We start from the raw sequence: 26,468 nt of genomic DNA, 5'->3' as shown, positions 1-26,468 counted from the left end.
CCATTCCACTCCAGGGGGTAGACATTCAATTGTGCATGAAAACACATGTAAAAATGGCACAGCTTGAGCATCCTCACTAGTTTGGCAGGATGCTTTTCACAATAAAACATTCACCCATGCACCTGATAGGATTTGTGCAATTCAGGTGTAATTTCAGGTGTCCCACATACCAGCCGAAACTGAACAGTGCCAATAAACGTCACCCCAGCAACCATTAAAGGGCAAGTGCACCCTGACTGCAAAGAGCACTGTTGTGCATCTAGGGCTGAACTATTTGGAAGAACGGCGGCGCGGATGCTAGGTGCCACACAGACTCTGCTGCACAGACCCTTGTGAGCCTGGTGGACAGTTAGTATACTCAGGAACCCAGGAAGCCCTGCAGACAGAACTGAAGATGGTGCTTTGTCCACATAGTGTGTTTCAAAGCTCGCTGATGGGCTCTCAGTTATGTGTCTCTGAGTGCTGAAAGGAGCAACAAATTCAACCCTTAATCGACTGTTTCTGAAGCAGAGAGCGTGCAGGGGATGAAGCACAACATTACCACACAGTGGCTCAGCTAGTGGAACCACGGCCTCAAAGTGCCAGAGACCCAGGTTTGATCCTGACTTTGGGTGCTGTCTGTGTGGAGTTTGCGCATTTTACCTGCCTCTATCTATTTCCCTCCTTCTTAAATACGTATGCAATAATTTGACCTCCATAGACTTCTGTGTAGAGAATTCATACCTTTCGGGTGACGAGATTTCTCCTCTTCTTAGTCCTAAATGCCTTCCTCCGAATCCTGAGCCTATGGCCCCAGATTCTTGACCTGTGTAGCCAGAGGAAACATCTCCCCACATCCAATCTGTCCAGCCCTATCAGTATTTCGTCTGTTTCAAAGAGACCTTTTGATATTGGACTGGTGAATATTAACCAGTCATCACAATCTCACTTTATAATGCAGTCCTACCATCCCAGGAATTAGTCTGGGTGAACCTACACCTCTCTCCCTCAGTGGCAAGTATGTCCTTCCTTAGGTAAGGAGACCAAAACTGCGCACAGTACTCCAGGTCTCACCAAGACCCTGTATAATTGTATTAAGGACATTTCTCTTCATTAATCCTTTCACCATCTACTTTAAATTTTTGCCTCTTGGTACTTGCCACACCCTCTAAAGGAAATAGGTCCTTCCTACTACTCTGTCTAGGCCCTTTATCATTTTGAACACCTCAACCAAGTCTCCCCTCCACCTTAGTCACCCAAGAGAAACCACTGTACATTGGCTCTGGGCAGTGAACTAATCAGTATGTCCCCAGAGGGTGCTTTCCTGCTGTTTTACAGGCTTCAGGGCAGGTGATAACCATTGGGAAAGGGATATTGTGGCACAGAAAAAAGATGAGTGAGAGAGCAAAGTAGAGGCAGAAAAACATGGCCATGGACTGAATCAGTTCTGTGTCACAACCTGATTGAGAAACTAATGCTAATAGACTGACAATATATCTCTTCACAATACATTGGCCATACTAGTCACAATATCATTTTGCAACAAATGACTTCATTAGACCATCGAAGGTTGATAAAAAGGAAACGTTACATGGAGGAAGGCACAAATGTGTTAATCATTAAGTAGATGGCACTAGTCTGCCTTATTTACTTTGAGAACCACAACTGTATTCAACATAAGCAATTTAAGAATAGTTCTACCATATGAAGCCACTTCCATTATATATGGATATCCCAGTCCAAGAATAACACACAAATGATCTTGATCCAGTCATAACATTTGCTTAAGTTATTCAGATTTTTAGATTTCAGGGCACCAGTTTTGAAGGTCTAAGCAATGAGGGTGAGTGTAGTGGTTTGGAAGGAATCCTGAGGGAGTGAAGCAAGGGAAGCTACAGTTGCAGCCTCTCCCATCCTGTGAAAAGGGAAGATGTTGGGCAAAAAAGGCATCAGCAGAAAGTGCTAGGGCTGCACATTGTCAGGCAGATGGCTGGCATGTAAAACTGGCTCTGTCTATATCAGGGCTGGTGGGCTCACGGCTGAGAAGTAACGGGATCATTACGTGCAAAGGGTGACTGATCAACAATGTCTGAGTTTAACTCATTTCTGTATCCAAGACCCTGAATCCAGCGGAACTCAAATTTCAGATTGTGGTCAGCCAACTTAAGCCAAGAAAAGTGCAGGTAAGTTTCTCAACATGATTTAGTGCCCCGTCATTCTTAGTTGGACACCTATGGGGTAGTTTAAATTGGACCAAATAGTTACTGATTATTTCTTAGAGAGAGCCCTATATAGCATGTTGTCTGAGAAGAGAGAGGAGTTGGTCATCCAGTGTATTACATTAGATTCACACAGACATCACATTACATACTGAGAGATGATCTTATAGGAAACTGAGGGGTGACCTGATAGACGCGATTAAAATGATGAGGGGCATAGACAGAGTGAGTGCACTCAGTCTTTTTCCCAGAGTTGGGAAATCAAGAACTAAAGGGCATAGGTTTAAGGTGAGAGGGGAAAGATTTAATAGGGACTTAAGGGGCAAATTTTTACCCGAAGGGTGTATGTATGTTGAATGAGCTGCCACAGGAAGTGGCCATAACAAAATTTAAAAGACACATGGACAGGTACATGGATAGGAAAGGTTCAGAAGCTTATGGGCCAAATGCTGGCAAATGGAACTACCTTGGATGGGCAACTTGGTCAGCTTGGACCAGTTGGGCTGAAGGGCCTGTTTCTGTACTGTATGGCTCTATGACTCTATGATATACATAATTCACTTAGTAACAGCTCTTATATGTTTGTAAAATGTCTGTATTGCTCTATCCAAAGTATTCCTGAAGTATTATAGATACATTACACCTCAATACATCTGCACAAATTCCAGCACAGAAGCCAAGCTAAAGTTTCAGTTCAACCTGAGGACTGAGCACGATGTTAAACCAAGGCCCTGAACTCTGTCCCAAGTCACAAATCTTACTGCATTACTGGACAACATTGAGAAGGCTCAGTGTGGAAAACAGCCATAGAGGACACAGGTTTGAAAGGTTTGTAGCTTGAGGAGGATAAGGTAAGAATGAAATGTCAAACACTGAATGTTAGATTAGCAGACTGCAGAGGGAGCTTCAATTTGTCCCAACAATAGTTTGCACTTATATAGGACCTTTAACATATTGCTTCAGGGAAATCACTAAATTCATGATACCAACCACGTTACATAATTTCCACGGCTGCTGCCTGACCTACTGAGTGTCTCCAGCATTTTCTGCTTTTGTTTCAGATTTCCAGCATCTGCTGTTTTTTGTTTTGATTGTAAGGACCAGCAAACAAAAGCTTGGGCCAAGTTATAGACTTTAGAGTCCTAGAGGAGGGAAATGAGAGAGACAGGCACAGAGATTTAGAGAGAGAAGTTGGCAGGGGAAGCACAGGCTGCCAGTGGTCACAGAGTCACAGAGCTGTGCAACACAGAAATAGACCCTTCAGCTCACTGAGTCCACACTGACCATCAAGCATACAATTACACTTGATCCTCCCCACATTTCCACCAATTTCTAGCACTACCAGAACGTTCACCTACACTCTAGGGCAAATTTTCAATGGCCAATTAAACCACTACCTGCATGTCTTTGGTGGGATGCTGGTAATTGGCAACTCTCAAGGGGACAAAATTGGAAAAGGTGCACAAAGAACTAATGGGGCCATTACACAGAGATCCTGGAGATACCAAAGTATGAAGTCATGGATGGAAGTAGGAACAAGAAGCATATTGAAGGAGGGAATATTTAGGGATCGCTAGGAACTGGGATGATCCTTCACGAAATTTCTAAATATTGAGTATGAAATTTGTCATCATATTGTAGCTGTATGAAATGTTGATTAGGCCACATTTGGAATATCGTATGCAGTTCTGGTTGTCACATTACAGGAAGGATGTGGAGGCTTTGGAGAGGGTGCAAAAGAGGCTCACCAGGAGGTTGCCTGGATGCGAGGGTGTTAGCTTTAAGGAGAGGTTGGACAAACATGGACTGTTTTCTTTTGAGCATCGGAGGCTGAGGGGAGACCTGATAGAAGCATATAAAATTATGAGAGCCATAGGTACAGTTGATAGTCAGAGACTTTTTCACAGGGTGAGAATGTCAAATAATTAAGGTGACTGGGAAAAGTTTAAAGGAGATTTGTGAGGCAAGTTTTTTTTTTACACAGAGAGTGGCAGGTGCCTGGAACAGGCAGCCAGGGGAGGTGGTAGAAGTAGATACAATAACAACATTTAAGAGACATTTAGACGGACACATGAACAGGCAGGGGTTGGGGGAATATGGACCATGTGCAGGCAGATGGGATTATTTTAAACTGACATTATGATCAGCATAGACCTTGTACGCTGAAGGGCCTGTTCTTGTGCTGTACTGTTCTATGTTCACTGTTCTAAGTTCAATGTTTATCTGTGTTTAACTTAGATTAACTGAATGAGTTTCAGCATGAACAAGGGCTTCTAGACATATGATGCTTAATGTAATGAGATGAGCGAGATGAATGGGCAAGGCAAAGACTGGGTGATCATGTGACAAGAAATGAAACACAGGATGGATCTGGATGTAAAAACAGAAAACGCTGAAAATATTCCACCGGTTGGGAAGCATTTGTGGAGAGAGAAAATAGAGTTAAAGTTCCAGGTGGAAGACCCTTTGTTAGAACTGGGAAAGAGAGAAAACAAGTGGGTTTTAAGTTGCAAAAAAGGTAGGGGGAAGGATGGATAGGACAAAGGCAATATCTTTGATGGAGTGAGGCTGGGATTGCTGAGAGGATAAGGTATAAATAAGGTTAGCCAGTTGCTAGGGGCAGTTGGGGAATGAGAACACAAACAAGTGGACATAAAAGCTGTGGAGTGCAGAGCTGTAGGTCACGATCAGCCGGTCAGTCTGCAATAGCGGAGAGAGGAAAACTGAGCCACTCTCACAGACTAACAAGTCCTGCTCCACACACTGCTCCAAAGTGAGCTACCTGAAGTTGTAGGATTTGATATTAAGTCTAAAAGGTTGCAAAGTGCCCAGTTGGAAGAAAAGATGCTGTTTCCTCAAGCTTGCATTGGCCCTTGTTTCAAACAAACAGGAAGCCACAGACAGGTCAGAGATGAAGCAGGATAAAGAATTAAAGTGGCAGGCAATCGTAAGTTCAGGGTGACTCCTGCAGACTGAACATAGGTGTTCTGCAAAGCAGACACCCAATCTGCAATTGGTTTCTCCAGTGTAGAGGAGAGCACATTGTGAACACCGAATACAGTGCACCAGAATGGACAAAGTACATATGAATCATTGCCTCACCTCATTGTGACTTTTGGATCACTGGGAAAGGAAGAGGTAAAAAGGCAGGACTTGCATCTCCCTTGGTTGGATGGGAAAGTTGGAGCTATAAGATAGTTTCAGATTTCCAGCATTCTCAATTTTTTTGTTGCAATGGATCGAGGAGAGCCAGACGTGGTCACAAACAAATTATGCAGTCCAAGAATGAGTGCAATGACTATGATCTGGAATTATTAGGCTCAGTATTGAGGCTTTGAGGCTTGAAAGCTTTTCAACAACTAAGTGAAAGACACGCTGATGTTCCTTCACCTGTAGGACAATGTAGCAGGCTAAGAACAGACTTGTCAGAGTGAGAGTAGGGCAGAGAATTAAAACAGTAGCTCAGGGTTGTAGTGGTAGGCTGAACGATGATGTTCCTACAAGGTGGAGAGCAACTTCATGTGTGGCTGCCTCAACACTGAGACAGCTACAGTGTGAGCAGAGTATTGATTGCATAACCTGGAAGATGTACAAATCAAACACGGGTTGAACTGGATTTGTGTCCTGGTTAGTGGGAAGAGATGGGTCATAGTGCAAGTATTCTGTTGGGCATGCAGTAACATCTGCTCTACCGAGGTGAACCTGCAATCACAGCACAACTCATCTGTGAAGGCAATTACTGTAAGAAATAAGAAAAAATCAAAGCGAACAGCCCAGGAGAAGCCATTATTTCACAAAATGTGGCAGACGCATTCTTCGAACTATGTTTCAATCCCCTATGACTTCAGGAAACAAAGGTTGATGGTCCAAGACACATCAAAAGCTGATTTATTGACCTGCTTTTATCCATATCTGAGTGTCCTGTTAAAAATGTGAATCTGTGTACTGGAGAGGAACAAGCATCATTTACTAAACCAACAGATAACTCCAAAATCCTATGAAAATGATTTCTACAGATGTTAACACACTCAAAGAACCCTTCGTCATTTTTTCTTTAAACCTTTCACAGGATGCAGCAATGGTAGAAATTTCGTGTTTAGTGCTTTGGGAAGGTGCAGCGAATTCAAATGTTGCAGCAACTAATAAAGAAAGCATTTACTTTTATATAAGACCTAACACAACCTCCAGGCATCTAAAAGTGCCTTAGAGACAGTAATGTAAAGTGTGACAGATGCCGTACTGCAGGGAAGTCCAGCAGACAATTTCCATGCAAAAATAATACCTGGAAGAAGCAGGTTGTCTTATGAGGAAAGGATGGACAGACTTGGCTTGTATTCTCTGAAGTTTAGATGAATGAGAGGAGACTAAATTGAAATATTGACCAGGTGGATGTGGAGAGAATGCTTCATGGAGTCATAGAGTTGTACAACACAGAAATAAGTCCTCCATGTCCATGCCAGCCTATTTGCCCATCTACACTAATCCCTTTTTGTCTACATTAGGTTCCTATCTCTTTATACCTTGCCTAGCTAATGTGCCTGACTAAATGTGTCTTAAACATAGTGACTATATCTGCTTCCACCACCTCCTCTAGTAAGTTTCAGATATGAACCTCTCTCTGTGTAAGAAAATTTCCCCTCAAATTCCCCTTAAAGTTTCTTTCTCTCAACTTAAACTTCTTATAATTTTACATATCACCCCTCAGCAACAGGGAAAAAAACCCAGCCAATCCAACCTCTCACCATAACTTCAAGTCCTTCAATCCAGGCAACATCTTGCTGAATCTCCTCTGCACTCTCTCCAGTGGAACCACAACCTTCCTATAGTGTGTTGACCAGAACTGCACACAATATTCCAAATGTGGTCTAACAAGTCATTTGTAAGGTTGCAATATAACATTCCAATTTTTATGTTCTATACCCTGACCTATGTAGGCAAGCATGCCATATACCTTCTTCACCACCTATCAACCAGTATTACCACTTTCAGGAAACAATGGATTTGAACCTGCATTTTGCATTCAATTGTGGTTGCCCTATTATAGGAAGGATGTAGAAGCTTTGGAGAGGCTACAGAAGAGGTTTACAAGGATGCTGCCTGGATTAGAGAGCATGTCCTATAAGGAAAGGTTGGACAAACTTGGGTTGTTTTCTTTGGAGCACCAGAAGCTGAGGGGAGACCTGATAGGAGTTTATAAGATTATGAGATGCATCGATACAATAGACAGCTGGTATCTTTTTCCCAGGGTCGAAATGTCTAATACATGTATTTAAGGTGAGAAGGGGTAAGTTCAAAAGAGAAGTGCAGGGTAAGTTTTTTTACACAGAGAGTGGTGGATGCCTGGAATGGGCTGCTAGGAATGGTAGTGGAGGCAAATATGACAGAGATATTTAAGAGGCTCTTAGATAGCCATATGAATGTGCAGAGAACGGAGGGATATAGACATTGTGTAGGCAGATGGGATTAGTTTAGTTTGGCATTTAATTACTGGTTTAATTAGCTCAGCACAGCATCGTGGGCCGAAGGGCCTGTTCTTGTGCTGCACTGTTCTATGTTCTATGTTCTATGAACTTCAAGATCCCTCTATTCATTAACATTCCTTAGTGCCCTAGCACTTATTGTACATGTCCTACCTCTATTTGACTTCCCAAAATGCATCAAGTTGCACTTGTTGGGATTAAATTCCATCCAGCAAAGCTCAGTCAAACTTTCCATCTGATCTATATCCTCCTGCAGCCATAGACAACCTATCCTGCTTTCCAAAACCCCATCAGTTTTTGTGTCATCCGCAAACTTACTAATCATACCTCCTCCCTGAACATGCAAGTCTTGGATTAATATCATAAACGATAAGGGTCCCAGCACTGATCCCTGTGATGCACATTGAGTCACAGACTTCTAGTCAGAAAAGCATTCCTCCACCTCTACCCTTTGTCACCTACAGCCAAGCCAGATGGCCTTGGATTCCAAGTGCCTTGTGGGATAATCTAGAACTTGGGGTCACTGTTTAAAATGTAAGGGGTCACCCATTTAAGACTGGGATGAGCCAATTTTGTTTTCTTTCAGAGGGCTGTGACTTTTTGGAATACTTCCTCAAAGAGCAGTGTAAGCAGAATCTTTGAATATTTTTAAGACAGAAATAGATATTTAATAAGCAAGAGGGTGAAAGGTTACCACAGATAGATGGGAATTCATTACAGTCAGACCAGTCATGATATTGTTAAATGGTAGAGCATATTTAATCCTACTCCTAATTCATAAGTCCATATGTTAGGCTAATATTTGTGGAATTCCTCCTTAAGTCTTTCCTCTTTCCTTAACATGCTCAGAAATCCATCTCTAGGCAGGATCTGCCTAATACTTCCCTATGTGGCTCAGTGCTACCTTGGTATGATTATGCTTCTGTGAAGTACCATGAGAAATTTTGCAAATGGCCCTGCAAATTAGACCAATCATCCAGAGAAATTAAGTTCGAACCTCACCAGAGGTTTCAATATCTTTTTAAAAATTCTGGAAATACAAAACTAGTGTTAATATAAATGACCAGTAAGTTGCAAGTGATAGTTCCCTGGTTCCCTTGAAGGAAGAAAACCTGCTGTCTTTATCAGGTTGGGCCTTACATGTTACTTCAGTCCCATATCAATGTGGGTGACTCCCAATTACTCTCTGAAGCCATCTTGTGAGCCATTTAACTCTATCAAAACCACAATATCAGCTTCCCAAGAGTAGCCAGGGATAAGCAATAAATATTGTCTGGTCCAATGTGTCGCAATATTTTGCCACCTTGTGACAAAGGCCTGCAACTAACAAGACCGCCAACTAAAATTTCTGTCACTTTGCAACCAATGCTTTTGCAAATAATGCATCAAATTTTGAAGCTTTGTGTACTTAAATATCATAGCAAGATGCAGAAAATTGTCCTATTGCCAGTGCAAACAATATAAACCATGTTACACTCCCACTACACTCCCACAGCACTCCCACTGCTCTGCCACAGATCTCTCCCACCTCTCCCAAGTCACTCCCACAAGCACCCCTACTACACTCACACAGCTCTCCCACTACACTCCAACAACACTGTTTGCCTGAATAGTCCTGTGGGATCTGTTACATGCAGCTGAGAGGATAGATGGTCCTCTATTTACCATCTCATCCAGAAGTTTCTGTTACCAACCGTACACCACTCCCTCAGTATCAAACAAATCATCCAGAATTATATGCTGTGAGGAGTCCAAACACACATAGAGTCATACTGCAGGGAAAAAGGCCCTTCAGCCCACCCAGTCCCTGCTGAACATCGAGCAACCAACTTCCATTAATCCTCTGCTAATCCCATTTTATTCTCCCCACGTTCCCATCAATTCATTCCCATCAATTCACCCCAGGTTCTGCCTCTCACCTAGGCACAAGAAGCAATTTCCAGTAACCAAATCCTTGATGTGTGGGAGGAAACCAGAGCACCGGAGGGAAACCCACGCAGTAACAGGGAGAACGTGCAAACTCCACATGGACAGCACCAGAGATTGGGATTGAACCCGGGTCTCTGGAGCTGTGAGGTAGCAGCTCTACTAGCTGTGCCACTGTGCCACCCACAAACATCAGTCTTTGAAGCAGTGAGGCATAGCTGACAAATGCTGAACAGATTGGTTCTTAATCGCTGTGATTTATTTGCTTCAGCCAACTCAGCATTCATTGCTTCAGTCAAACTGTAAGTCTTTCCGTGGTACTTGAATGTCTGGAGGTGATAACAGAAGTTTAAACCAATCTCACCACAGCGAGAACAAGTAGCCAGTATAATCTGCACATACATTAAACAAGAGCTACTTTCTTTCTTCATTACAGCTTGAATTTGTATGAGGGAGGAATATCAAGGGGAACTTGGAGGTTTATTCAGTTTCAAATCAATTAACATCCGGCTAACTCATTTAGCATTTGGTATAATTAAACTTAAACAATCGTGCAGTAACAAGGGTTGGTTGACCCAAGTTTCTTTTTTAAATTTCATTGCTACATAGCTTATGGCATAGAAAGTAAGGCAGGAGAGTCTCTGTTATAAAAAAAAACAATCTGATCAAAGCAAGTTTTGATAAAAATTAAATTGGCACAATGAAAATTAGATTCAATCAGTACAATAAATATTAGTGAAAATTTCATCATATTTTGGATCAGAGGTAACAGAGTCATAATTAGATCTGCAAAAGTTTAACATAAATTTCCTTTGTACAGTTGTTAACTAAGTTACACTAAAATAACTGACAATCAGTGATATGAAACTCAAAAACTTGAAAATAATAATTTCTTATAAGAAAATTAATATGACCTTCCACAGCCTTGGGCATTCCAGGACCTTGGAAAGAGAAAACCCATTTTATATTTGGTGTGGATCCATGGTAATCTGTAGTTCTCTATTTTTAAAAACAAGTAGTTAGCATTTTCAAGATCAAAATAAATTAATCATGTCTGGCGAGAATCTTGAAAGCTTTAATGAAACTTTATTTTCAAAACATTGCTGGTAAGGATGGCCCAGAAGTGCAGCAAGTAGAACTGCAGCCTCACAATTCCAACGAGCTGGGTTCAATCCTGACCTTGGGTGCTGTCTGTGTGAAATTTGCACGTTCTCCCTATGACTGAGGGTGCCTGGTTTCCTCCCACATCCCAAAAAATTTGTAAATTGGTAGGTTAATTGGCCATTGTACCTTGTCCCTAGAGTGTAGGTGAGTGATAGAATAGAGGTGGAGAGGAAGAAGGGGGTTGAGGAAGTTGATGGAATGTAAGGAGAATAAAATGGGTTAGGGTAGGATTCCTGTAAATGAATGCTTGATCATCAGATTGGACTCGGTGAGCTGAAGGGCCTGTTTCCATGTTGTATCTCTCTATAACTATGACTCCAAGGCCAGCATTTATTGCCCATCCTTTGCTGTGTTTGAGAAGGTGGTGGTGAGCTGCCTGTTTGAACTGCTTCAGTGCACATGCTGAAGGCACTCTCACAGTGCAAGAGGTTGGAAGTTCCAAGATTTTGGACCAGTGTCGCAGAAGGAACAGAGGCAGATTTGTAAGTTGGTATGGTGTGTAACTTGAAGGGACACTCGGTAGTGAACTTGCTCCTGTACAGCAGCTGCATTGTTCTTTCATTGTGGGATGATGTGGGTTTGGGTGGTCATATCAATTCATCAGCTCTGAAATGGGTTTTTGCTGCATCTGAGCTGAAGTGTAAAGCATTACATAGATTCAAGGCTAAATGAAAATCAAAACAACGGAAATCTGAATTATAAACAGAAAATACTCAGTAGGTCAGGCAGCATCTGTGAAGAGAAACTGAGTTAATGTTTGCTCAGAACTGCAGAAGGTGAGAAAACAAATGTGCTTTAAGTTGCAGAGGAGGGCCAAGGGTGGAGAACAAACAAAATTGGATGGAGACTGAAGGAATCCAGATAGCACAGACAATGAAGGTGAAGGATTGTCGGTTGCAGCTGAACTGTATGGAGGAAGTGTAAATAGAAGGAGATGAATGAAAGCAGAGGTGAGAAAATATCACGCTGTCATTGAAAGATGCAGAATTTAGGCCTAGTGGAAATTTGAAATAAAAGAAAATGTTGGAAGTACTCAGCAGATCAGGCAGCATCCATGAAGAGAGAAACACAGAGTTAATGTTATGAGTGAGTGACCTTACATCAGAACCCGTCAGTTCTGATAAAAACAGGAAACGTCAGTTATCTCAAATGTTAAGTTCAGGGTTAGGTCCTGAGGGCTGTCATGTGAAAGGACAGAAGATAATGCACAGTTCCTCAAGCTTACAAAAGACCTTTTGGGACAATGTAGGAAGTCACAGGCAGAAAGGTCGATGGGAGTGGGATGGAGAATTAAAGTGATAGGCAGTGGGAAGCTCAGAGCCTCCCTTGCAGACTGAACATAAGGGTTCTGTAAAGTGGTGAAGCAATCTGTGTTCTGTTTCCTCCTACGTGCTCCTGAGGCCTGGACTACCTTCAGCAGACACTGGAGAGATACCATCAACACCATCTCCACAAAATCCTCCAAATCCAGTCACAGGATAAGCAACCCAGCATCAGTGTCCTCTTCCATGCCCAAACCCCCAGCATTAAAGCCCTAATTCTGCACAGTTCTGGTCACTTAACTACAGGAAGGATGCTATTAAGCTGCAAAGTGTGCAGCAAAGATTCACAAAGACGTTACCAGGACTGGAGCACTTGAGGCAGAAGGAGAGGCTGGATAGGCTGGTACTTTTTTCCTTGGCGGGTAGGAGGCTGAGGGGTGCCCTTAGGGAGGTATGTAAAATAGATAACGTGGATGGTCACTGTCTTTTTCCCATGATAAAGGAGTCTAAATCTAGAGAGCTTAGATTTAAGATGAGGGGTGGAGAAATTTAAAAGGGACCTGAGCAGAAACCTTTTCACACAGAGAGAGGTGGTTATATGGAACAAGCTGCCAGAGGAAGCTATAGAGGCAGGGATAATTACAGTGTTTAAAAGACATTTAGACAGGTACATGGATAGAAAAAGTTTAGAGAGGTATGGGCCAAACAGGCAGATGGAACTAGCTCGGATAGACACCTTGGTCAGCATGGAGGAGTTGGGCCAAAGGGCCTGTTTCAGTGCTGTATGACCTTGTGAATCTAATTACCCTCAAATGTCTCTGTTGAGCAGTTCACGTCAGTCACATGCCTGATAACAGACTCCAGAAACAGACAGACCATTCTGAGTTCTGTCACAGGAAGGGGTTAATAGGTGGACACAGGGAAGTTCCAAAGATATTCTCAAAACCTGTTTGCAAAGGTACAACATCCCCAATGACTCCTGGAAATCCTTAACCTGTGACCACTTATGTGGAGAAAGAGCATTCGGGGTGGTATTGTGAACAATGAATCCATGCATTGGGAGTTTACAGAAACTCTGCATTAGATAAGGACCAACTCACAAACTATCCACCTACCTGCCCTGTCAGCCACATCCTGCCCAATCTCTGACAGAGTCTGCAGCTGCCACATTGGCCTCATGAGTCACCTCAGAATCCACAGAACAGGTGTAGAAGCAAGTCATCCTCGACTCCATGGGACAAAGGAAGAAGAAGAAGAAAAGGAAGAAGAGAAAGGACACCATATCATAAGCACTACATACAGTACACTAGACTGGAAGTTCACGTCATAATATAAGTGAATTATTGCCTCACCTGGAAGGAGTTCTTGGGTCCTAGAATGTTGGGAAGAGAACCGATAAATGGGTGGGTGTTGTGTCTACTTAAATCAAGTTAGAATGTTTGCCTCATCCACTCTCCATGGCACCAAGTTTCATTTTCTCATTACAGGCTGAATGAAGAAATTAGTTTTAAATTCCCTGCTGGACTCACTGGTGACTGTTTTGCCATTATAATCCCAATTTTGGATCCAATCCCAAGTGGAAGCATCTTCTTGACATCTACCTTATCAATCCCTGTTGTGACCTCAAAGGAGTCCATCCGGTTGCCTCTTGACCTCATTTGCGGCTGCCCACAAGTGGTCAAATTTGGTAATCAAAGAGTTAACATGACCAGCCCATTTAAGAATGAGGTCCGTCAATTCCCAGGACACTACATTCTGAATGAAATGTGCATGATGACGCAAGTCAGCCTTGTACATGCTGGTCACAGTTTTGCTAGCCTGATTTGTGCTCTGGTCAAACAGACCATAAAACCACTTGGAAACCTCTAGAGACAATTTATGTTGCACAGTCCAACACTTACACGTCCTCCCTACTTCCTCAGTGGGGAAAGCGACCTCTGAAATATACAGACACCCCGCTGGGTCTTGCGGTCTGGGACCAACATCCTGGCCACTATAGACCTTGAAAGAATTAATGAGTAACAGCTTAGAGATCAAGTATTGCCCCTGCCCTTCCCACAAGCAAAATGCAGCTTGACCAGAAGTTAAACTTTGGTTAGTAAAGGTGGCTGACATCCTATTATTCCTACTGCTGTTAAAGAGACTTTAATAATTCAATGTGTGACTTCATGTTATAAAAGTGAAATTATAAGAATTTCTAGCTTCCTCTTGAGCCCACTACATGTGAAGAGAACACGTGCATTAAAGTGAATGATGGCTGATGGCATCCAGTTTTTATTAAAATGTTTCTTCAGTCTTAGGACAAAGCAGTTCCTTTTTGAAAGGAAAGAGCTTCATTTATGCAACACCTTTCTCAGATGCAAGACAACACAAAGTGCTTTAAATAGCAACAATGTAGAAGGGTCAGAACTGCTGCACTGGAATAATAGATATAGCACAGCAAGCTCCCACAAACAAGGGGTGTGGTAATTCCAGTTACAGCGGGTTGCTGATGGTGGTTGAAGGCTCAAGGGAAGAAATCCATCATTCCTCTTCAAAACAGTGCCCTGGGATGATTCTCTTCCTCATGAGACACTGTACAGGTCTCCATTTATTATCCAACTAACAGTGTAGCACTCCCTTGGTGGTGCATTGGAGTTTCAGTCAAGGTTCTTGAGCTCAAGCCTCATAAGTAAGAAAGTTCTCATTGACTTATGTTGTAACACATCACATGGCATTGATGTTTATCACAACCAATTTATTTTAACAGTGGTGGGAAAGCTCTTAAAAGCATTTGTAATAAGAAAAAAATAATAGGCACTCGCAGATGGCACCTTGGTCGGCATGGACAAGTTGGGCCGAAGGGCTGTTTCCTTGCTGTATAACTATGACTCTCAAGCCACAATTGTCTGACTGCTACACATTAAGATTCAGCTGACAACCGGTTCCTGACATTTACAGTTACGTCTGGCTGAACAATGGCCTTAAAGGTTAGCTTCCCAGATTATACGTCAGTAAGACTAAAGGCCTTAGCAATTTAAAAAAATATATACGTTAATTGCAAAATGTCATTACTTAAAAAAGAAAATTGATGCATTTCCAGCTGGCTGTCCTGCCCGATAGATCAGGAAGGTGCCAGGTTTTATTCAGTATGTGTAGTGGGCTAGACAAACCCATTGCCTCTATAATTAGATGAGAGCAATTGGCCTCAATGTAGGTAGGAAGGAATTCAAGTCCAGGATCGTTACCCTGACCACTGCTACAGGGTTAGTGCAGATATCTGTCTACACTTCCCACTGCCTCAGGAAAGTAGCCAACATAATCAAAAACCCCTCCCACCCTGGACATTCTCTCTTCTCCTTCCTCCCATTGAGCAGAAGGTACAAAAACCTGAAAGCGTGTACCACCAGGCTCAAGTACAGCTTCTATCCCTCTGTTCTAAGACTTTTAAACAGACTTCTTGTACAATAAAGATGAACTCTTGACCTCACAATCTACCTCATCGTGGCCCTTGCACCTTATTATCTACCTGCACTGCACTTTCTCTGTAACTGTAATACTATATACTGCATTCTGTTCATGCTTTTCCCTTGTACAACCTTGATGTACTTATGCTTGGAATGATCTGTATGGATGGCTTGCAAAACAAAGTTTTTCACTGTATCTCGGTATATGTGACAATAATAAACCAATTTACCAATTACCAATACTGGGTGTTCATCATGATGCTACCCACAGTGACACTGGTGACTTGGCCAGTGCACAGATGAACTACTGACACTGATGCATTTAATGGTGAGATGTAGCTCACTTACCAGGTTCAAGCTCCAAAGATTATCTCAGCAGATTGTAACAAAGATGGAGTGCTGCAAAAAACTAAATATACACAGTGTGAGTATGCACCAAGTATCACTCCAGAGGCATGAATTCACATCCTAGCCTAACACCCATGTTATAATCCAGGGGAAGGTTCTGACTTTCAGATGACATGCTAAGCTAAAACTTATGCTGCTTTCTCAGGGGACATGAAAGATCCCATGTCATTTTTCAAAGCACAAAGTTTGCTTCAGTTTCCAGTCCAGTTCATCCTTCAACCAACATCACATAAACAGATGTCCTGACCATGATCACATTAATTTCTGTGGGAGCTTACTGGGTACAAGTTGGCTGCCTTGCTCCTACATTACAAGAATGCCTACAACTCATAAGATACACTATTCTCTGTGCAGTTCTTTGGAACACACTGAAGTTGTGAAAGATACTTTAGAAATGCAAGTTCTCATCTCCGTATTACTTCTCCAAGAATTCCTAATGATGTTAAATGCCAGGATTAAGTGTTTCACAAGCACCTTCAGTTAAAAGCCATTTAGCTAAATATATTTATGTCTAACAGTTCCTTTCAATCAGTAAACTTGGAAAATTCTCTGAAATGAAGTCAGACGTGATCATTAGCCAGCAAAGACCTGGCACTGGGACGACAGCGATACAAAGAACACAGGAACAAATAACAAAAAGTCACCATAAAATTTCCAACAATGCATGCAACTGGCCAAAAGTAACTCGAGGAGAATCTACGCAAATCTTACTTTTATGTTATGATTAGTTTAATGCCAGCCAAGCATTTTGTTCCCAGTTTCTGATCTCAATACACACGGTTTTGTAAGGGAATACTCAACACAGTTATGGATAACTGAAATGTAGAAATTTAAACATTTTAGCGTGCTTCTTAAGTTACTCTTCAATTTCTCACAAAGTCAATCAGCAGCCTAAAGGAAATGGATGTGCCCAGGACAAATGCATGCACATCTATGTGAGCACTTCTGTGTAAGCCCATTTATGTGAGGACATCTATATAAGCGCATGGATGTGTGAATGTATGTAGGAATATCTGTGTATAAGCTTCTATGTGCACCGTGTTCAAGCATGTGCCTGGGATCAATGCTCTACATGTCCCTGTATGAGTATATCAACGTGTCCTTGCATGCTTCTCCATGTAAGCATATCTGTGTGATTATGACTGTAAGAACGCAAGAGCAGGGCATTCAACACTCCTCTGCCATTTTATAAGACCATGGCTTATCTCTTACTTTGGAGACACTTTCCTGCACTAACTCCTTATTCCCCAGGATACTTCTTCCTGTTTCAGTCAGCAAGGATTCCTCAAAAACTTTTGCTACTCTTTACCTTTTCACATAACTATGAATGTCTTTGCACCTCCAGCACTTCCCTCATAATTATACTGGAAAATGATCAATAACTCAAACCAACCAACAAATTTTCTTATGACTTAAAGTGTTTATGGAAAGCCAGAACACATTTCTACTGTGTGCTTCCTCCACAGAGGTAGGCAGCTTCTTGATAAGTTTGATACCAGCAATACTATTACACAGAAGGCTGTTGGTCATATGGTCATATGATAAAACTCTTAATGTGATACCATCCAATATTACCACAATGTTACAGAAGGTAGGAAAGCTGCTGCCTCACAGCACCAGTGGCACAGATTCAATCCTGATCTCCGGTGCTGTCTGTGTGGAGTTTACGTGTTTTCTTTGGATCATGTGGGTCTCCTCTGGATGCTCCAGATTCCACCCAAAGACATGAGGAATGGTAAATTACCCTTAGTGCATAGCTGAGTGGTAGAATCTGGAGAGGATTGAAGGGAATATGGGGAGAATTAAATAGGATTAGTGTAGGATTAGTGCAAATGGGTGCTTGATGGTTGCTGTATTCTAGTTGGGCTGAAGGGCCCGTTTTGTGCTGTGTTACTTCATGGTTCTATGAGTAAAGTGGAGAAGAAGAATTTGGGAAGAGCAATGCAAATAGTGGAAGGAGCCCACAACATCTCAACCAGCCAACTCATCGTGCTTCCATCATAACTGTGGAAGAGACTATTGCCCCATGTCAGCATTATCAGCCATCTCAGATCCCACAGAACCACTGTGGAAGCAAGTGACCCTCGATCCTGAGGAACCATGTAAAAGGAATGTTCTCTTGGCTAGTCTCCCATCTTCCGAAACAGTGCCCCATATCCAATCCACCCCTCATTTCTGTAGTCACTAAACTCAGTTAGCTCCTGGTCTGGAAATGCTTTGAATATCAAATTCTCAATCTTGCTTTAAAATCACTGTGGGCTCAGCCAAAGAGTGTTAGCCATCAGGAACATCTCAATTCCTTGCAAAATTACTAGACTAATGACTTTGGTTAGAATTTGTCTCTGGTTCTATTGCCAGTCTGCTTGAATCTGAGCCTCTGGCCACTGACTCTTTGGGACTTTCACTTTATTCACTCCCATCAGGAAGTACAGAAGCCTGAAGTCCCACACCACCAGGTTCAGAAACAGCTACTTTACTACAACCATCAAGTTCTTGAACCGACCTGACAACACCAATCCTACTTCTGCAACGGAACACCACAGACCACCTCTTGCACTACCATGGATTTGTCTCTGTGGGTTTTTTTGCACTAATATATAATTTGGCACAGTCTTTTTTTTCTCTTCACTGTCTTGTATAATTTATGTATAATTTGTATTCTGTATGTTGTCTGAACCTACATGCCTGTGATGCTGCTGCAAGCAAGTTTTTTATTGTACCCGTACCTCACCGTACTTGTGCACATGATGATAAACTCGACTCGACTTGAACTAAACACATCAAATCTCCTCTGTACCTTGACCAAGAACAAAAATAAATTCTTTCCACAGATACTGCCTGACTTATGGAATGCTGCCAGCATTTCCTGTTTTTATTTCAGATTTCCAGAATCCAGTTTTTTGCTTTTCATTTACTTTAGAATTCTCTTTCAAGAGTGCAACCTTCTCTTCTGATCTGAAGAATCTTTAACCTGAAGCATTAACTGTTTCCCTCCCCACAGAAGCTGCCTGATCTGCTGAGTATTTCCAGCATTTTCTGTTTTTATCAAAGAACAACAATCACTGTTTCCTCAATCAGTCCACGCTATTGTCCTGTTATTTCCTTGTTTTGCGTGTGACAGGGATTTACTACCTTAAAATGCCTAAACTGCTGTGTTCCTAATTCTTCAGAATGTCACTCCCAGATATTACTTGGGTATTTCCATGATCTGCTCCATGTTGTAGGTTTAAATCAGATGCTGTGGAATGGCTCAAACTCAAAGAGGGTTCTTTCTACAGGAGATCAGTAGGCAGGAATCCCACAGGATTACTGGAACCCTGGTTTCATATCCTACCTATCATTCCTCTGCATTGATATTAAGGAAGAGTCAAATAGCACAGTGCATAAAACCAGATTGTACTTCACACTGTGAGTTTCCCACTGGGTGGGTGGGGCTGAATGTATTGGTATTGGTATTGGTTTATTATTGTCATTGAATGTCCTCACTGTCTCAAAGCAAAAAATAAACTGCTGGAGGAACTCAGGCAGCATCTGTGGAGGGAAATGGACGGTCGATGTTTTGGGTCGAGACCCTTCACCTGATGAAGATCTGATAATGATCCAGATGAATTGTCTCAACCCAAAATGTCGACTGTCCATTTCCCTCCACAGATGCTGGCTGACCCGCTGAGCTCCTCCAGCAGTTTGTTTCTTGCTCCAGATTGCTGCATCTGCTGTCTCTTGTGTCTTCACTGCCCCTAAAGTTACGTTGAAAAACTACATTTTCAAAGAGGGCAGGATTAAATAATACAGGATTGGACCCAGAACCTGGGCAAAAGGCTGAGCTCTCTCAAGGTGATAGAAGCAGCTGTGGAATAGAAGTCAGGCATTCAGATAAGGGGAGAGAGAGTAAAGGTGAATGGTAAACTGGTAAATTGGTTTATTACTGTCACATGTACCGAGGCAGAGTGTAAAAATTGTCTTGCATACCTTTCATACAGATAGATCCATTACAACAGTGCATTGAGGTAGTACACAATAACAGAACACAGAATAAAGTGTTACAGTTACAGAGAAAGTGCAGTGCAGGTAGACAGTGAGGTGCAAGGTCATAATGAGGTAGATTATGAGGTCAAGAGTCCATTTTATTGTACTGGGGAACCGTTCAATAGTCTTATAACAGCAGGATAGAAGCTGCCCTTGAGCCTGGTGGTACGTGCTTTCTGGCTTTTGTATCTCTGCCTGATGGGGGGGGGGGGAGAAGAAATGATGTCCAAGCTGGGTGGAGTCTTTGATTAAGCTGGCTGCTTTACCGAGGCAGTGAGAAGTGTAAAGAGTCCCTGGAAGAGAAGCTGGTTTCTGTGATGTGCTGAGCTGTGTCCCCAGTTTCTTGCAGTCCCAGACAGAGCAGTTTCCATACCAAGCCATAATGCATCCAGATAGGATGCTTTCTATGGTGCATCGATAAAAATTGGTGAGGGTCAAAGGGGACATGCCAAATTTATTTAGCCTCCTGAGGAATTAGAGGCGCTGGTGAGCTTTCTTGGCTATGGTCTCTGCATGGTTGGACCAGGACAGGCTATTGGTAATGTTCACTCCTAGGAACTTGAAGCTCTTAACCCTCTCAACCTCAGAATCATTGATGTAAACAGGAACATGTACTCCACCCCCTCCTTCCTGAAGTCAATGACCAGCTCTTTTTGAGTCTGACATTGAGGGAAAGGTTGTTGTCATGACACCATGTCACTAGGTTCTCTATCTCCTTCCTGTACTCCGACTCATTGTTATTTGAAATACGGCCCACTACGGCGGTATCATCTTCAAACTTGCAGATTGAGTTAGAGCAGAATCTGGCCATGCAGTTGTGAGGGTATAGGGAGTAGGGTAGCGGGCTGAGGTCGAAGCCTTGTGGGGCACCAGTGTTGAGAATAATCATGGCAGAGGTATTGCTGCCTATCTTCACGGATTGCGGTCTGTTGGTCAGGAAGTCAAGGATCCAATTGCAAAGGGAGGTGTTGAGTCCAAGGTCTCAGAGTTTGGAGATGAGTTTGCTTGGAATTATAGTGTTGAACAGGAGCTGTAGTCAATAAACAATAGTCTAATGTAGGTGTCTTTCCTGTCCAGATGCTCCCGAGATGAGTGTAGGGCCAGGGAGAAGGCATCCGCCATAGACATGTTTCAGCGGTAGGCGAATTGCAGTTGGTTGAGGTTGTCTGGGAGGCTGGAGTTAATGTGTGTTATGACCAGCCTCTCAATGCACTTTGTGATGGTGAATGTCAGAGCCACTGGGCGGTAGTCATTAAGGCATGCTACCTTGTGTTTCTTAGGTACCGGGATGACAGTGGTTTTCTTAAAGCAGGTGGGAACCTCAAATTGAAGCAGGAAGAGGTTAAAAATGTCTCCATATGACCCTGCAGCTGATCTGCACAGGACCTGAGGTCACGGCCAGGGACACCATCCAGGACAGATGCTTTCCACGGGTGAAGGGTGAGGCACTGGCCACCTGTACATAATTGTACTGAAAAGGAAACCAGTAGGTACTCGGTACTGCAGCCAAGCAAGTCTGTTGTGGGCCTGAGATGAAAGGTTGCTTTCTGTGGGTGGAATTTCTCATTTCAGAGGGGCGTGACCATTTGAAACTGCTCTTTGCTCTTCCTTGGGCCTTTGGGGACCACTCTCTGGAGCAACAGCAGCTACAACAGATGTATATGAAAGGTGGGGGTGATGGCACTGCAGGGAGGTGGGTTCCAAGGTGTCACAGTCTTCAATGTTTTCCTTGTGGGGAGAGCGCCTGACCAGTCAGTCCAATTAAAAAATACATAATCCCAACACAAAACTTACGTAAGAGTCTTTCATATTACTCTGCATCTCCCAAAGCCCCTTTAGGCCAATGAGGAACCTGTGAGGTCCAGTTGCGATGTTAGAAGCATGGTGAGCAATTTGCACAAAGCAAGATCCCACAAACAGCAAAGCATTGCTCAAAACCACAATTAAATTTCCGCTTTGAAATAACAGAACAAGATCTTTTATGCCCACCAACGGGAGCAGACAGGGCTCAAGCTTAATGTCTCATCCCAACAACAGTACCTCAGTACTCCACTGGACTGTCAACCTCGATTTCTGCAGTTCTAGTCTCAGGTATATCGAGCCTCAGCCAAAAATCAAGTCACTGTGAGAAACATCTTTTTTTTTCATTGGGAGGTAGGTGTTGTTGGCAAGGGCAGCATTTATTGAGAAGCCTGTGGTGATCTGCTTTCCTGATTGGCTGCAGTGGAAAGCTTAGGTTAGGAGGTTATGGGTCTTGGGACTCCGCTTACAGGCACAAGGTGATAGAGCCCACTCCCCTCGCTCCCCCCTCCCCTGTGTACCCGCCACCCCTGGCTTCCCCCAAACTCTCCCTCCACTGTCAACTCTGCAGATGTCTCTCCAACGTGGAACTGAACTGTGCAAACCAGAACTCTTCCAAGTTCAGCCCTGTTTGGGTCAACAGTGCTCCAGGATTCACCAGTCTTCAAAGACTGGAAATTAATTTCCTGCTCATTGCTGGGTGCAAAATTTCAGAGGACTGTTTGTTAAAAAGATGTTCTTCTTTGAACACTGCCATTTATAAAGAGTATTGAAAATTCAAGATTAGTGAAAAAATGTTGGCAAGGTTGCTTTCAGGAATGCTGCAAAGCCTAAATAGTTGATGGGTTTGGGTTCAATGGTAAATTTCAAATTAGGATGATAATTACTAGAAGGGGAACAATGTGAAGAGCCAATGGCAAAGAGCTAGGGAGTAGATCTAATTGGACAGATTGAATATCCTCTTTATACTTTGGTGTGCGCTATGATTGGACCTGTCAGGATTACAGCTTGCATGTCACAGTGAAGCAAATATAGAGATGAATTTGTGAGGAGAATGTTCACCTGGGTCATGGTGTAACTCCACCTACAGATCTTCATTACGTACACCAACAATGAGTTGACTGGGGAAGGTACAGTTTCACAAGATGGGGAGGAGGGAACTGACAGAGACGAAACTGCAAATCTGCAGCTTGGTAATGCTCCTTTAATGCGTTGGCCAAGCATGGCTGCTCCTTAAATACTAAAGGCTGGCTGTGGAGAAAACACTTCATCAGCGTATGGAATGAAAGTAAAATGATCACCCTGTCACACTGTGCTGTCTCTCACATCAGCTGTCAGGATATTTTTCACATTTCAACACGTCTTTGATGCATTTTATATTTTAAAAAATAATCTTTCTCCACAATCAGAAGTTTATTGAATTTGGGAGAGCTTGTCTGAGCTTACAAGAGGCAAATACAAGGAGATTCATTTACAAGCAGCAGAGTTGACCAATAATAACCAGTCTGGGAGAGTTTACTCAATGTAGGGAGGGCTACTTGTACATATGAATCTCTGCCGAGATGCAGTGAGAAAAGGGTTCCCATTGAGTTGAAATAAGCCATTTTTTTGGCATTATTTTCCCAAAACCACAATAACTGGTTAAATACAAATATTTGTAATTACGCCCCAAACACAATCCTTTGCATCAAGTTTATAACTCCATTCCTACTACTTACCCACCCCCTCATTGTAGGGAGCTTCTGTTGATGCATACTCTCCAATCATTAATTTGTGCATTATGGCCCCAGAATGAAAATGTTTCTCAATGGATTTTAAAAGCAACTCGATAATCTAAAATCAGGTTTCGCAAAAGTATTGAGATTGGAATGCCTGGGCTGGAAATTATTTTGTAAAGCCCAATACTTGAGTAATTTTAGTTTGAACCTGATTGATACACACCAGGCACAAGCAGATGGCATGCACTGCCTGTCTTGATGCCACTTACACAAAGCCTTTTTGTGCACTTGGGACCTTCAAATGGTAGAGGTCACTCCCACTGAAGCAGCACTGAGTTGGGGAACTGAAGCTAAACTGTAGTGCGAAAAGAAATGCTAAAGTGACAATGACGGAAGGGGTAGAATTAAGGGTTCGAGAACGTGGCAGCACCATTGGGAAGGGGATGTGAAAGAAGTGATTGGTTCAGAAGTCTGATAGCGGTGGGGAAGAAGCTGTTCTTGAGTCCGGACATCTGGGCTTTCAAGCTCCTGTATCTTCTCCTAGAAGGTAGAAGAGAGAAAAGGGAATGGCCAGGGTGGCAGGCATCCTTGACGATACTGTTAGCCTTCATGTTGCAATGTACTGTGAAGATGGACTGGATGGAAGGAAGTGATGAGCTTGTGATGAACTGGGCGGTGTTTACCACTCTCTGCAGGTTCTGTCAGTCCAGAGCAGAGCAATCACCATATCAGGCTGAGATGCAACCCGCTAGGATACTTACTGTAGCGCATCTATAGAAGTTCAAGAGAATCCCCGTGGACAGGCTGAATATTCTCAGACGCTGAAGAAAATAAATACACTCATGCGCTTCCTTGATCACCTAGTGTCCTCTTTCATCAGTGCTCACATTCATTGCCCCATGCATTATTCTCTCTCTCCACTCCCTCCCGATATCTCCCCTACCTGTGAGGTATCCACCTACTTCCAGCTCTGGCCCGTTAGGCAGTTCTGATTTTAACTGTCCCACCAATGGGGACCATGCCTTCAGCTGCCAAAACCCTGAGCTCTGTGATCTCTCCCTAAACCTCTCCACCACTGTTTCCTCTTTTAAGAAGCTCCTAAAAATCCAAGCTACTGATCATCTGACTTGATAGTTCCTTGCGTGCGGCGATGCTCCTGGGAATGACCTTGGGGTGCTTTTAACCAGGTCACAGGTGTTACATATATCCAAGGTGGGTAAATGGGATCAATGTAGTTAGGTACAACAAGTAGCATAGATATGGTGGGCCAAAGGGCCCATTTCTATGCTGTATGACTCTCTGAATGAGCTTATAGATTCTGGAAAACGTTGGATAAAGGGTGATGGGCCTTTAGAGTAATCACATGGAGGTGAAAACTTTGGAGGCATTTCAGAAACAAGGGTGAATGCCCTTCTGGAGCAATAACTTAAGATGATTTGGCTCCTGTGAACCTCACATCATCTATCTTCATCTCAGGTAGTTGTACCTTGCATTTCTACTGCTTTCTCAGTCAATGAGAGTGACTTTCTGTATTCATTAAGAATGAAGGTGAAGGGGGTCATACAAACAGGAGCAGCTGGGCTTGCTACACATTGGTTCCCTCCTTTTGTTTTATCACAAGGCACACATGTCGCTGCCTGTTAAACCCACAATTTCACACTAGAAATACAAGGTTGACAAGAGACAGCCGGCAGGAAATATCAAGTGATAGCGCTGTGTAAACAGTGGGACGGTTCTGGGACAGCTTTGTGATAATGTCCGGACTGAAGGCCGGGTCAGCTGTCAGTGAGGTGGTGGCTGTGAGGTTTGAGAGAGGAATCCAGCTGTAGAGGGTGCTGTTGGCTGGCTGTTCCAGAGAAAATGCAAAAGCTCAGTCCTCCAGTTCTCAAGGAATTATGCAACTCGGGGTGTGGAACATATAGCAGGGAGATGGGTCACTTATTCCAACAGGTTCGCACAGGTGTTTATGCTCAGCACCAGCCTCCCCAATGCCTCTCCACCTCAACATAAGCTCTTACTCTTTCCTTCTCTGTCTGCCTGTTGAGCTTCCCATGCTGTGAGCTCACAGTGCTACTCAAATCTCCAGCATTAATTGTGCAGCAGCAGGACAAGCAGTGCAGAAAAGCCCAAGACCTGGTTTTAGTTGGGAGTTGCGATGTGCTTCATAGCCCAGATATCAATATATTTATATATCCATTGTTGGCTCAGTCAAGCCTCCTGTTCCTCCCTCCTGTATTCAAACAATACAATCATAGAGGTGTGGCAGCACAGAAAGAGGCCATTCAACCCATCAAGTCCATGCTCAATATCCAAGTTATGCAATCGCATTGTCCCATTTCCTGCAGACTCAAAGTGACAGCAGGAACCATATCTAAGGATGGATGTGTTGACCCTAGAGACAGTCCAGAGGTGGTTCACAACAATGATCCTGGGAATAAAAGGATTAATGTATGAGGAGCATTTGACGTCTCTGGGCCTGTACTCGATGGAGTTCAGAAGGATAAGGGGGGAGCTCATTGAAACCTACCAGATACTGAAAGGCCTGTATAGAGTGAACATAGAGAGGATGTTTCCATTAGTAGGAGAGTCTAGGATCCGAGGCAACAGCCTCAGAATAACGGGATGTCCCTTTAAAACTGAGATGAGAAGGAATTTCTTCAGCCAGAGGGTGGTGAATCTGTGGAATTTTTTGCCACAGAGGGCTGTGGGCCCAAGTCATTGGGTGTATTTAAGGCAGAGATTGATAGGTTCTTGATTGGTAAGGGGGTTTAAGGTTACGGGGAGAAGGCTGGAGAATGGGATTGAAATGAAAATCAGCCACGATTGAATGGTGGAGCAGACTCGATGGGCCGAATGACCTAATTCTTCTCCTACAGCTTGTGGTCTTATGGGAAGGGGAAAGTTGGAAAGGGAAGGGGTAAAGGAAGAGGAATGGGATGGGATAGGGGATAAGGAATATACAAATATATACAGTACGTATCAACATACAAATTAGATGCAGGTTCAGGCCATTCAGTCTCTCAAGCCTGTTCTCCCACTT

Source organism: Pristis pectinata, chromosome 8, assembly GCF_009764475.1.
Source record: "Pristis pectinata isolate sPriPec2 chromosome 8, sPriPec2.1.pri, whole genome shotgun sequence".
NCBI classification, from domain to species: Eukaryota; Metazoa; Chordata; class Chondrichthyes; order Rhinopristiformes; family Pristidae; genus Pristis; species Pristis pectinata.
The sequence above is the reverse complement of the archived record's forward strand: the minus strand, read 5'-3'. Positions refer to the sequence as shown.